The 14,688-nt window shown below is 50.4% G+C and overlaps 1 protein-coding gene across 3 annotated transcripts in view; it reads left to right on the plus strand.

Moving 5' to 3' along the window:
• Window positions 1-14,688, plus strand: part of PHF20 (PHD finger protein 20) — a 1,067,420-nt gene that overhangs the window by 892,932 nt on the left and 159,800 nt on the right. The gene's annotated exons all lie outside the window — the stretch shown is intronic.

Consider the following 14,688-nt stretch of genomic DNA (forward strand, 5'->3'; position numbering starts at 1 on the left):
GAAAAACAGAATTGTATTGTAGCCCCCACCGTTTCAATGGACGGCAGCCTCAACGACATACTGCGAGCGTCTTAAAGCGACATTGACCACCCCCAGGAGTACGGCCCCGGACGGAGCTGTCCAATACAGCCAACAGTGGCCACGTGGCCATCCATGGCGCGAAACAGTACAACAAAACTCACCGCTGTATGACGAGAGACAACGTCAACGGCTTTAGTCCGAGTCTCTGTGCTGGTCATTTTGCGAGTCCTCTCTTGACTCACGCTGTGCCCTTTTAACAAAGTCCTGGGCTGCCTTGGGTGTTGCCAGCACGATTGCTTTCCCCTTCCACACCACTCGAAGCCGCGCTGGATATAACATGGAGTAGACAATGTTCAAATCACGCAACTTGGCCTTCACGGAGGAGTATTCCTTACGTGCCTGTTGAACTGCAACCGTGTGATCTGGGTAGAACTCCAGGGAGTTGCCTTGATGGTTGATTTTGCCCTTTTCCCGCGCAAGCCGGAGGATCGTGTCTCTGTCCCGGTAGTTGAGAATTCTCGCCACAATAGGCCGAGGTGTGGCGCCAGGCGGCGGCTTGGGGGCTAGCGATCTATGGGCACGCTCTACTATGAAGACCGATGATAGGGCCTCCGCGCCAAAGAGATCTTTACACAGATTTTCGACAAATTGCTCCATCCGCCCAGTGTTGGTCGTCTCCGGCAGGCCCGCTATTCTAACGTTATTGCGCCTCGAGCGCGCTTCCAAATCCTCCTCCTTCGTTTTGATCACCTCCAAGAGACGTTCCATTCCTGTGCATTTCGTGGTGGAGGTCCGCGCTTCATCTTCAACGGCGGAGATCCTGGTCTCCGCCTCATCCAGACGTTCGCCATGCTTCTCCTGACGGGCGGCCATACCATCCATCCTGCATGTGAGGTTGTCAAGCTTACCATTGATGTCTTGCAGATTTGATTGGATCGCCAACAGTATCTTCTCCATGTTGGTACTGGGTAGTGGTTCGGCCGCGCCGCCATCCTCCACCGTCCCATCCACCAGTCTCGTCGTCTTTTTAGTGTCGAAGGAGATCTTTGTCTGTTGTTTATCAGGTTTCCCCATGTTGGTGGAGGGGGAAGCCGCCTTCCTGAGTACGGGCCCAGATGCCCTCGTGGCTCTTACCGCTGCCGCCGTGATGCCCCGGTACAGATAGTAAGCAGTCTTGCGTGATACTGTCCTTGCTTCTAGTCGCTCCTCATCAGACAGCGCGATGCTCAAGGGGGGGACGTGGTCGGTGCCATCCCACCTCAGTCCGCTGTGACGCAGTCAACGATCGCCTGCACCCCTGTCTGGGGCCCGCAGCAGGATGCGGGATCGCCTCTCACTGTGTGTGACCCTCCTACATTGGAGCGCGTAGTCTGGCCGGCCGATCTCGCGCCAAAGCGGCAGTGCAGGCGGCGACAGTGACTCTGGCCAGGGCAGTCAGCACTTGTGTGTTTACCGCGGTCCGCAGTTAGACGGTGATCCCCCTTGAGCCCCCAGTCCAGTTCAGCAGTGTCTGCGTGTTTTGGCGCGAAGGCGGCTATCTCGGCACTCCGGAGTCTCTCGCCGCCATATTGTCAGGCACTCGGGTCCAGGCGCCGGCACAGCCCTTTGGTCGTAGACGGGGGGTGAAGGACAAAGCCATACATACACACGGTCCCTGAGCGCCGATCCTCACCCCCGTGTGCCGAAGTTAGTTCAAGAGGCCGATTTTAAGCCGAGGCACCTCGCATGTCAGGGGTCCGCAGCCTGATGGCGGCCATATTGTCAGGCAAGCGATCGCACTCCACATCAAACACGGCCAAAAGTTAATGTTCCCCGAGTGTTGGTTGAGATACACCCCTACCGCCGACGCACCTCATCTTCCCCCGATGTTTGATGGTCTCGGAGAGTGGATTAGTGGGGTGAGGGCGGCATCCGATCACTTAGATGGTGATCGCCCGGCGGAGCTGCGGTTCAGGCAGCCATTCCTCTGTGCGCCCCCTAGCGCCTCTTCTATTCCTGTATTTCGGCGATCTACATTGTGTATTTATTTGTTTTCCTTTTAGATACTTAATCCCCCTGAACAAGTGCTATTTCTACCACGAAATGCATCGGGGTTGCTAATCTGATCTGCATAAGATTTATATGGATTATACTATCCTTGTTGCTTTTCACAAGTTACCATGAAAACATATGATTATACAATATGTTCCTTGGATATTTTTGAAATTCTTTTGATGAACTGAATAAATTTCATTTAAAACATTTGGAGACACTACTACGTTTTTTCGCAATTACCATATATTACGCACTTCTTGTGCATTCAAGAGTCCTCTGAGACAGTTCTTACACCCTGTAAGACTTTCATTTGCTCAGTATTCCACTCTTATAGACATGCCCTGTGATGGCCGTCGCCTATTCGGCACTGCCTGCACTATACAGACAATTAGTGATCTATATATAAAAATTTTTGGTCGATCTTACAAGTCAATGTGCGACTTTATCTTGGCATCCAAATCTATGAGATCACAGGTCTCTTCTATCGAGACAATAATCCATCCATTTAGTGACCCCACAGCAATTATTTGTCAAATTCTTTGGCTTCCGAAGAATACTCTATCAGGCCAACGTGTCCCTAAGCCATCAATTGTAAGGAAAAACTGCATTATCTTGAAGTGGCATGATGAACACCATCCACTCCGGATCACCAACCGACCCATGCCCCCACCACGTCTTCAACAAGGCTGACTCCATCATCGCACCCCAACTCCGGGACATCATCAACACCTCCTTCAACACCGCCACCTTCCCGGAGAGCTGGAAGTACGCCGAATTCAGCGCCCTCCTGAAGAAACCTTCAGCGGACCCCACGATCTCAAGAACTACCGCCCCATCTCGCTCTTCCCTTTTCCTGCCAAAGTCTTCGAGAAGACCATCAACAGACAGCTTGCCGCCTTCCTCGAGACGAACGGATCCCTCGACCACTCACAGTCCGGTTTCAGAGCCAACCACAGCACCGAGACGGCCCTCATCGCAGCCACTGACGACATCCGATCCCTGCTCGACAACGGGGAAACTGCGGCCCTCATCCTCCTGGACCTCTCCGCAGCGTTCGATACTGTCTGCCACCGCACCCTAGTGCAGCGCCTCAGCAACATCGGAATCCAGGAGAAGGCACTCGAGTGGATCATCTCCTTCCTCGCCGGAAGAACCCAGAGAGCCCGCCTCCCCGTTCAGATCCGAGGCCACCGAAGTCATCTGCGGCGTACCACAAGGATCATCACTCAGCCCCACCCTCTTCAACGTCTACATGAGCCCCCTCGCAGCCATCGCACGCCAACACAACCTCAACATCATCTCCTACGCCGACGACACCCAGTTGATCCTCTCCCTCACCAACGACGCCAGAACCAACCTACACGAAGGGATGAAAGACGTCGCCGAATGGATGATGAACAGCCGCCTGAAACTGAACTCAGACAAGATGGAAGTCCTCATCCTGGGATCATCACCCTCCGCCTGGGACGACTCTTGGTGGCCCCCTGTCCTGGGCACCACTCCCAAGCCAACGGACCACGCACGCAACCTGGGCTACATCCTGGAATCCTCCCTCTCGATGACCAGACAAGTCAACGCCGTCTCATCTTCATGCTTCAACACCCTGCTCATGCTCCGAAAGATCTTCCGGTGGATCCCCACCGAAACCAGGAAGACTGTCACCCAGGCACTCGTCACCAGCCGTCTGGACTACGGAAACACCCTATACGCCGGAACCACAGCCAAACTCCAGAAAAGACTCCAACGCATCCAGAACGCCTCCGCACGACTCATCCTCGACATCCCCCGACACAGCCACATCTCCGGCCACCTGAGAGACCTGCACTGGCTCCCCGTCAGCAAGAGGATCACGTTCAGACTCCTCACCCACGCACACAAGGCCCTACACGACCTGGGCCCCAGGTACCTCAACAACCGCCTGACCTTCTACACTCCCACCCGTCAGCTACGATCGACTAGCCTCGCCCTCGCCACCATTCCACGCATCCGCAGAGCCAGGAGCGGAGGAAGATCCTTCTCCTACCTGGCAGCCAAGACATGGAACTCCCTCCCCATCCACCTCCGACTGACCCAAGACCACCTCTCCTTCAGGAAGCGACTCAAGACCTGGCTCTTCGAGCAGTAGCGGACCCCCCCAAGCCTTAAGACCCTCTGGGTGAGTAGCGCGCTATACAAATGCTATGATTGATTGATTGATTGATTGATTGAAGTGGTACAAGATAGACACATTGAAATTTACCCACAGTATTGTCTCTACCATGTTCCAGGAAATCTCAATTTGTCTGCACCCACTCTCACAACCAGATGACACTCCCGCAGCCTTTGAGCAGATTTTAGTTTAAATTAATGCAAACCTTCTACGGCCCTGTAAAAGAAAGACCAGGGGACCAGTATGCTAGTTCAATGATTGTTGTACCAAAGCATTAAAAAATCTCTATCGCCCTCCGAACAAAACCAAGAGATATCCCGCTGGTAGAACCTCTATGCTTCATTTATAAAGCAGAAACAGAGAATAGATTAAGGGCTTTACAAGAAGAGACATGAGATAAACTAACAAAAACAACTACCCAAAAAAATAGGGATTTTTGGCTCCTTATTAACGCACCATTCCTTAAAGACGAGACAAACACCTCTTTAGATCAGCATGTGACGGAGGATGACTAGGTGAGCTACTTCACAGGGGTATTTGGCATAGAAGGAGAGGGCTCTGCAGCGATACCACCGTGTTTGACTCGCCCAGAGGGTGCCCAACTATCCTTTACTCGGACGAAATGAAAATATTACTGAACCAATGTAGCAGATTGAAGGCAGCTGGGCCAGACGGGGTGCCATTAGACTTCTTTTTAACAAATCAAGAGTTTTGGTCCCCGCCACTCACTAATGTTTTTAATGCTGTATCTCAAACGCATCCACCCCTTTACTGGAAAAAGTCTGTGATCATATCAATCTATGAGAAGGGGGACTAAGCATTAGCAAAAATTGTCGCCCAATATCGCTGTTAGATTGTACAGCAAAATGAATGGCCTGTCTTTTGTTAAATATGTTAGAGGATTGGGCTGAGGAAAATAAGATATTAATTCAAATTCCGTATGGTTTCAGAAAAAATAAAGGGACAGTGGATCAGTGCTTCAATTTAAACTTACTGATTGCCAAATATACAGCAGCAAAAGAAGGCCACGTCTGTATGGCCTTTATGGACCTGTCTGCCGCTTTTGACCAAGTGGCCCATACAAAGCTCTAGTCTATAATGGAAGATATGGGCATAGATTAAATAATAATAAATTTTTTTCGGGAGTTGTATTCTTCAGCCATGGCCTGCGTGTGTATGGGGAGAGAGGGGTAGTGCTCTAGACACTTCCCACTCGCTCATGGCATCAGACAGGGGTGCGTACTCATGCTCTTTTTATTCTCCCTCTATACGAATGGTGTGGAAGCCGCACTGGTTGGGTCCACCAGTGACGTTCCCACTATCAACTCTGCTCCCGCTCTTTTTATTCTCCCTCTATACGAAAGGTGTGGAAGCCGCACTGGTTGGGTCCACCAGTGACGTTCCCACTATCAATTCTGCTCCTGTGCCCTACTCCTTTACTCAGATGATTCAGTATTGCTGGCTCGGATCGGCAATGGGCTGCAGACACTTATAGGCACCTATGCAAGATTTATGAATAATCAAGACCTGAAAATAAATAAAACTAAATCATTTGTTCTTGTGGCTGGAGCAAGATTGAGAAATCCATCAGTTGGACTATATAAGGGAGGAAACTGGAAGTAGTTGAATCATTCGGCAACTTGGGGGTAATTTTTTATTTAAAAAAATACATGGCACAGCATGGTGGTTAATAGAGGCCTTATGAAGGAAAGAAGCATGGGGCAATCCTTAGCTTCGATAAGAATTTGGGGTCCAAACCCATAGAAACTATAAAAAATAATTATGAAGCAATAACAATGTCTGTGTCAACATACGGAGCAACAGTGTAGGGTATCACAACTTTATCTAGTCTACAATCAATTGAGAACAAATTCTGGCAGCGTCTGATAGGTGTTCCCCAGTCTTGCTCCTCCTACAATTGCCATGCTGAATTGGATGTCCCTTTTATCACTGACCTGATTCATGCTGCCCTCCCCCCTCCTGTGGCACTCAGTATGGAAGAGGGAAACATTGAAGCTAATGCATGAAATTCGATCTGATTGTCTAAAACTTGAGGTGTCTCGTAGAATAAAGTGGTTGTAATTTGTCAGGAACAGTCTTTGCACTATTGGTTTGCCTAAGTTATTTGATGACCCAATTACCTGTACTACCATATCTGATAGAGACATCTAGAAGCAGATTCCGTAACGTAGAATCTCCCTAGGCGTCAGATTGGATCCGGAAAACTTTCCGCAGCAGCACCACTGCGCGCCAGGGGCGGCGCCACACGGCTCCGCCCTGACGTCGTCCACGGTCGTGACGTCAATGGAGCCATATAATCCCCTTCCGGCTCGCCGACGTCAGTTTTCTTCTTTTCCGCGTCCCAACGCGGATCCTGGAAAACCAGCTGTTCCTTGGCCTGTATTTTAGGCCTTCTCGACTCCTTCGGCATCACGGAACACTGTGCGATGCCTTCGGGCTTTAAATTGTGTGAGACCTGTGCGCGCCAGATGTCTGTCACGGACCCGCACGCCATCTGTATGTGATGCCTGGGAGTGCACCACGACTCCGAAGAGTGCGATGCCTGTCAACAGATGAAACCTAAGTCCTTAAGGGAGCGTTGTATGAAGTTGCTGGCCGCACGGCTGTCCAGTCCTGCACCTTTGCGCCGCCGATCTCCCTCTCTAGATCAGGCCCGCTCACAAGGTCGTTCCCACGGATGTCCTTCGGAGACGGGTTGGCACAAATATAAGTCGCGGAGGTCGTCCTCCCATAAACGTGATGCTGGGGCCTGTTGCTCTCGGTCTTTGCCAAGCACCGACGCCCAGCAGTCGTTCGTCCCCCCCACCCCCACCCACCCATACCCTCTCTTCCCGGGGGTTGGAGCGACACAGGCCCAAAGGGAGGCTTATTCAAAGGCCTTCCACTCTTTCTTTGGGTCACCCCCTCTCCCTGGTGCGCCTTCGGGTCCCACAGAGGAAGAAGGCACTCATGTGGAGTCTTCGCCGGCAGATTCGTCCTCGGCGCCGGCTGCGTGCATCGACTCCGGTTCCGGAGTCGATACAACGTCGACAGGACACGGACAGTCGTCCGTCCAGCCCACCAATCGCCAGTCACTGCATATGTCCAATGTTTTATATTTCTAACCTTGCATGGATTCGTTTTCTGCCTTGAGGTATCTTTTTCTTGTGCATAGGCAGGGAAGGCAGCTACATAATAGCCAGCAAATACCCCACATAGGGTAAGTCTTAACCCCTGCGATGGGAGGGTCCTCTTTTTTGACTACCACGCTGATTCAGGGGTCTCCCGCCTCATGTCTGGTCTTCAGTGACTTTCTGGCCTTGCGGATTCGTTTTCTGCCTTGACGTATCTTTTTCTAGTGCATAGGCAGGGTTGCCTTTCTTGTTTGAGCCCTGGGTTCTTTTTTTTTTTTTTTTAACCTTTATTGGAAATAAGGTGGACACAATTACATGTTAACAGAAACCACATCCGGTCAATATCACAGAGACGGGCAATGCAAGTCAAAAAATCAATACACATACCACCCGCCTCCCAAAGTCCACATCAACACCCAGGATACGGTTGTACCATAACGGCACCAGGATAAAAGAGGTTATGTTTTCATTTTTTGTAAGGGTTCAGAGATAGAGCAGGATCCGACATCATACAATCTAGCAGCACCAGAGAGAGGGAACATCGCAGTTCAGGATATACACATTTGGGACCGCTGCAGGCAGGGCGCAGACATTAACGCGCACTAAACAGGATAGGCAACAAACAGCACATCACGCCCTCCAATGCAGCACACGCCCGCTGAATCAAAAACGAGACACGATGATAACCTCCCCCATACTGGCCTGAAACATAAAAACATCCGATAAACTACCTACTACTCGGAATCCCAAAAAGAGAAAAGAAGAACAAAAAAAGAAGCCCAAGCAAAGCAAGAAAGAGAAAGAGGCCCTAGTAACTGAAAAAGGGAAAAAGAAAAAACAGAGAATACCCCCCACCCTGCACCCCTGCCTCCGGCTACGGCCTCCCCCTCAGCAGTGTGCCTGTCGCCCGCTGTATGAACCCGAGATTTAGAAGAAAGAGAAAAGAAACAACCACCCGTCCAGACTAAAAACCCAAGCGAGGGAAGAAAAGAAAGAAAGAAAGGAAGAAGGAGATAGCGCCACAGCTCTTGTGAAGAGAGGAAAAGGGAATAGAAGGTCATAGAAAATAACAAAGAAAAATAAAAAATAAAACCCCCCCCCCACCCTACACCTCTGCCGATGGCTACGACCCAACCCCACTAGCAGCGTGTCTGTCGCCCCCTAAACTACACCCCAAGGAAGGGAAAAAGACGGAGGAGAATGCAACGTCCCCCGCCCCGCTCGCACAAGGCAACACAAATCTAGTACACGCAGGTCCACGAACTGATACACGTAAGCGGCATTAGAAAGACCTAGCATTAAAGCATCTCCCCATCAGTAGCTGGCCGAAGAATCCACCCCACATCACACGGAAAAATTCAACCCTGCCCCGCTTTAACACGCCCGTTGGCGCGTGACAACCATACATTCGCCCCACCATACAATATCCAATGATCAGAGTTAACAGGAAAGCAAGGCAACGCCAACACCATGCGAAAGTTCTGCAGCAGGGAACCATCAAGACACAACCAACGATTGTCCGAGTTCAGCAACAAAGTACCAAGCCAGCCTTCCAGATCACGACGCCGCCAGGGCAACAAAGAGACGAAGGCCATGTCAGCCGGGTGCACAGGCGGTGCAATTCGAATGGGCAAAGTCGGTGTTCCGTGGAAGTGGTCCGCCCGAGGTGTAGGTGCATGCCCCCCTGCGCCACTCATGTGATCGGCTGTGTGGGACTTATACGCCACACCTGATGGATCCCCATAATCGATCATCTCCAGGTGTGCAACAGTGGATCCGAACGTTGGCGCAGTGCCGCGAGCTGCGCTTACAATCACAGGATTTACGTGACTCCCACCTGTCGGAGGAGCAACAATGGCGTCCAGCTTTAGTCCAAGCACTCTGACTCCTCCCACCCAGGCAGCATGGAGGGAACCGAGAGCAACAAAGAGGTCCCGACCCGTGGGCTTCATCATATGTTTCTGGGCCAGTATCAGTCTTTCAGGGTGCAGCTCCGCACACAAAACGGCAACAGAAGCCCTGTCAAGTGTAGCTGATAGAAGAGCTTTGGTAGATCCACTAGGCAGGGGTCGTCACTATCATCAATAAATAAGGGCAAGCCGCCATAGTCCACATGAATGTGCACAAACCGTGCAGTCTCCGATGCCCCGTGTGAGGCGCAGGCAGAAGTGGCGCTGTGAGACACAGAAGGTTGTTACAGCGGTGAACCCTCCAGGCACATGCAAAATCGGCAACATTCGCTGCACTAACCACTGGAGAAGCAGGGTTCACAAATATGGTCCAATGTCGACACGGACGGCAGTGCCGTGCCCAGCCAATATGGCGGCCCCCTTCTTCACCGATCCACACCAGCAGGATAAAAACAGGATATAGTCGTGCGGGCTCGCAACGAGGGAGTCCTGAAGCATAGCAGCTGTGGCCGGAATAGCGCGCTTACCCCACCTCCGTCAGCGCGGGAAATGTGTCGTCCCCCGCAGTCCCGACTGGGAATCGTCCAGGCCCGCACAGCCGCGTCCTCAATTAACTGCGGTAGCCGGAGCCGATCTCCAGCACCTCCGGGCGCAGCCCGACTCCGCCGCAGCCCGGGCAGGGAGGAGCCCAGGACGGGTTCTCGATCACGCCAAAACACTGGAGTTGCCGTCAAGTATGCCCCAGACCATCCGGCGTATTATCGTGCCGTTCACGAGCCTGTGCGAGCGGGAGCAGGCAGGATTTCAACAGGATTAACGGTGCGGGCAGCGGAGCTCGCTGTCTAAGCGGCCATTCCGCTGCCCGGTCAGCGAGCCCTGGGTTCTTAAGGTAGTTCCCGGATGGTGTAGGCGATTGTTCCACCGTCTTTCACTTGTTCAGTACAGCCGGTCGGCTGCTTCTGCCTTTTTTCAGTACTCCGACTGTGACCTTATCCCAAGAGGACCCTCCCCTCGCAGGGGTTAAGACTTACCCTATGTGGGGTATTTGCTGGCTATTATGTAGCTGCCTTCCTACAAGGAAGGCTTGGTATGCTCCTGAGGAGTCTTCCTCATAGAGGTTCTTCTGTGGATCAGTCTGTCCTCTTTTTCTGCTGTTATGCGACCCACACGTTGGCGTCGCTCTATTGCACTTTCAGTTACATTTGGGGTCTATGGTTATCCCTAGTACTTCGTAGCATCAGTAGGGGTTCCCTACCATGAGGCTCTGCCTCTCCCGCCTTTCCCAGGGGCTTTTTTCAGCTCCGCTGTGTTCTTCTTTGTCCATGTTGGCTGCTCTTCTTTTCGCCAGCCAGTGTCCCTTGGTACCCCTTGTTCTGTTTCGTGCCGGCACAGTTCTTCCACGGCTGACGCCCTGCCATCGTCAGTGTTTGCGCATAGTGTGGGGGCACCCTGGTATGTTCGCTATCATGGGGTGCCTGCGTTCTTTATTCCGCTTCTGCAGTGACTGGTTCTACCCTCTAATCTCCGGGATGGGTAGTGCTTTCTCGTACTTCAGCCCTGTCTGGGCTTCTCTATAGGCGGTGGCGTCTTTGCCACGTATGTCTATGCTGTACACTGCCTTGTGCCCTCATTTTCTGGGCACTTCCCAAATAGGAGTTTTCCTATTCCCCTGCTGCCTTCCGCGCAAGTGTTTTCCACTCTTCTGCTTTGGGTTCCTGCTGTAACACTCTCAGAGGAAGTGTTCTCTTCAGGATACTCGCTTGTCTGTACGTCCTTATGCCATTACGTTGATCCTGACTGTTTCCACTTTCGTGTCCTACTCCATCTCCTCATCTGTCAAGCGGGCGACCGTGGCTCCTCCCGGACGGGTGGTTGATGTCGCTTATGGATGTGGGTGTTCTCCTGTCCAACTCTGCTTCAACATGACTGTCGGTACTTATGGCGTCGCCTGTCTTGTTTTATGCAACACATCCTTTTTAGATGTGTATCTTTCTTAATATGTATATCTACTCTGTGCTCTTCCCACAGCAGGGTTGCGCAGGCAACGTTCCTTGCTGCGGTGTCCGTGGTCTTAGCCCCGGTCTGCTCCTGGTGCGAGCTCTTGTGTGTGTGTCCGGCTTGCCGGAGGCCCCTTTTTGCCGGTTGCCTACCTGGTGATGCTTCCTTCACATCTGGGCTGCTCACTCTACCCTACAGGGGGATTTCTCTATACTTGATGTGGTTCTGGCATCCACACTGTATGCTTGTGTATTCCTGTCTTCCACATGAATACCAGTCTTACTGTGGTTCTGTTCTGGGTGCTTCTGCTTGTTGCCGTCCGCCCTCTCACATGTCTTTGTGAAAGAGTGACTGCGTACTGGAGTTTCTTGTGTTCTGGTAATGCCTGCACTTTCTGGCCATCAGTCGGCATCCTGCCACTGCTGCTCCACGTATCTTAGCTGGTCCGGCACTGCTTTTTTCCACTGTTGTGCACACTCGACCGGTATGCGCTGACTCTGTCATACCGTTTTTTTCTCTCTCTGGGTCTTGCTTCCGGTCGACACGTCTGCTCCTGCGGATCCTTCGGACCTAGGTTCAGTTCCTCTTCTTTAAGAAGCCATGCACTCTCACTTCTGCACCGACATTTCTGGCTCTGTGCTTCTTTCTCTCACCCCGGTATACATATGGGGTTTTTGAGCTGATCTTTTACGGCTTGTGGTGCCTTTGCCTCCATTGTTTTCCGCGCTTTTCAGAGCTACATGGCCTGGTGTTGGCTGCGCTAACATTGCTGTCCCCACTGTGTTTCGCCTCTTTGTTGACGGCTAAGTTGTTCTGGAACTTGGTGGGGTTTGGTCACAGACCCGCCTCCTCTGTGGGTATGACTTTGGTATCTATTCAAAGTTAAGGAATCTGCGGCTAGATGTCTCTATCAGATGGACGAGTTACTTACCTTCGGTAACGATGTATCTGGTAGAGACGCAGTCTAGCCGCAGATTCCTTAACGCACGCCCATCCTCCCCGTTCTGCGAGGAGCTTTTCAGGATGGGTTTCCCGCATTCGCCTTCCTTCGGGTGGCTTGGTCTTCCTGCGGGGTGACATTTCACTTCACGCCTAGATGGGATGCTTTATTCTGTTTTGCTTGCTCTGCTCCACCCATTCTCGTGATTGGGTGGTATGCTCATGTGTCCTTTTACAGCCCTGCGCCCTGGGTCGTCCAGTGTGAGGTCTGTTCATGTTCACCCTCCTCTCCTCCCCTTTCTCCATTGGCCTTGGGCTCTCTTCCCTCCTCTACAGTCCATTTGTTTGAAGTTGACTGGCTCTGCCTCAGTCTATGACCCTCTTACAGGGGATACGACGTCCCTTTCTGGTACTGCCTTGTGGTGGATTGTCACTGCTCCGGTGTTCCAGACTTGTTGCCCTTCACAGTTATATGTTATGGCTGCAGACTTCCTGTCGTCTGTCCTGATGTTTTTCTCATCTTTTTCTGCCTCAGGGAAGGGTGCTGTTTTTCACCATTCACTTTCTTTTCTTTTTCATCTTTTTCTCACACTGTTCCCATGCTCTCACAGTTTTTGCTGGTGGGTCCGTGTTGACGTGGAAGTTTCTCCGTCGAAAACTGGCGTCAGCGCGCCAGGAGGGGCTTATATGGCTCCACTGACGTCACGTCCGTGGACGACGTCAGAGTGGAGCCATGCGGCACCGCCCCCAGCGCGCAGAGGTGCTGCTGCGGAAAGTTTTCCGGATCCAGTCTGATGCCTGGGGATATTCTAAGTTAAGGAATCTGCGACTAAATGGTGGCCCTACCAGATACATCGTTACCAAAGGTAAGTAACTCGTCCCTCTAGGCTAGAACTGAAAAAACCTTTAACTGAAAACAGATAGAAATGAGTTGGGAAGCCAATCGCTCCAAACTAAGTGTGAGACACTACCACCTAGAACCTGAAATAAATACATCTGACGTTAATTATTTATCTTTTGTGACTAACACTCACCTTAGATTTCTGATAACATTGTTGCCCATGTGACTCTGTATCAACGCAATGTGGTCGTCATTTGGTATTTTGTTGTAAATTTTATAGAGAGGAAGAGATTTGTTTACTTAATCTTGTGTACATATGGACTGAGGCAATGTCGACCAGCCTCATACCTTTTCCTGGAAACGCCACATCGGATCGAGCCTCACGCAGCTCGCCGTCTAACCAGAGATTCATTCTCGTAACACCGATCACTGTCGGATCGGCTCTCCGTAATTGCCTGCTTTCACTATCCAGACCACTGCTGGATCGGCCTTGGAATTCTCATATCGGGCCCCCACATATGCGCAGTAGCACCGCTATGCCATGACAACTTGGATCGCTCCTAAACCGCTTGGCTTTCTGACTCCGGTCTCCGCTGATTGACACGCCACCCACGCAATGCTTCCAACCCAGTCCTGATGAAGATCTGATTAAAGTGGATCGAAACGCCGTCGACCGTTCAGCGCGATCATAGGCGCTCCTCACAAAGTGGTTCACGAATAATACAATCAACCGAATAGAAACGAACTCTCCAAGCTACCTGGAACCACATTCATTCACTGTATATATCTATGCACCAGTCACTACGCGCCGTCCTCTTCACCCGCACACCTTGAGCACCAGTTACAATTTGGGTTGTTATCAATCGTTTTATTTTTATATCGCAGTGCTGTCACAACTGCTAATTGCCTTGTTTTCCATTTTCTATATAAATGATACCATGAGCACATGCAATAATCAAACAGAGTCTCCTTACTTCCTTTTGATAATGTTGTATTGATATCCTTCCTAATTGCCTTTAAATTATACCAGTTGGGATATCATATGTTTGTACCATAAAGAGATGCAAGCACTATCTGTAACATAAAACATAAAAATTGTAATCTTTTGCTCTTTGTACTGTTTTAACAGTATTATAGGTTTTTATTATACCCTGTTTTTATCATTGTTTTATTGCATAACATGATTTTATTCTATGTAGAATACTTTATATGCTGTTTTTTATTAACTGGCGAAATTAAGTGATATTGATTGATTGAGTTAGTGTTGTTAGTGGTTTTGCATTCTCTGTTTGGCAGTCACTATGGACAAACGGCAGATCGGAATACTGGCGCAAGTGTCTGCCTGCCAGAGTTGGAAATTAAGTACAAATGTAGTATATTGAAAGATTCCAGACTATGGTCCATGCACTATGTGAAAGTACTTCTAAATCTTTGACTTGAGCTGCAAATATTGTGTGGTGCAAAATTCATACACTTCCATTTTATTTGACCAAAATTAGTTATAGCAAATATAATTCATAAACTGATGCAATTATTTACAACAGAAAAACAAGAATTAATGAACAGTTACTGTTGTGTAAAAAATACATTTCCCCCCAAATACCTCACTTCAGCATATTGTCTTTAAGATGATTAGACAGTTATCCATGACTGTACAATATC

Source organism: Lissotriton helveticus, chromosome 7 (assembly GCF_964261635.1).
Source record: "Lissotriton helveticus chromosome 7, aLisHel1.1, whole genome shotgun sequence".
NCBI lineage: Eukaryota > Metazoa > Chordata > Amphibia > Caudata > Salamandridae > Lissotriton > Lissotriton helveticus.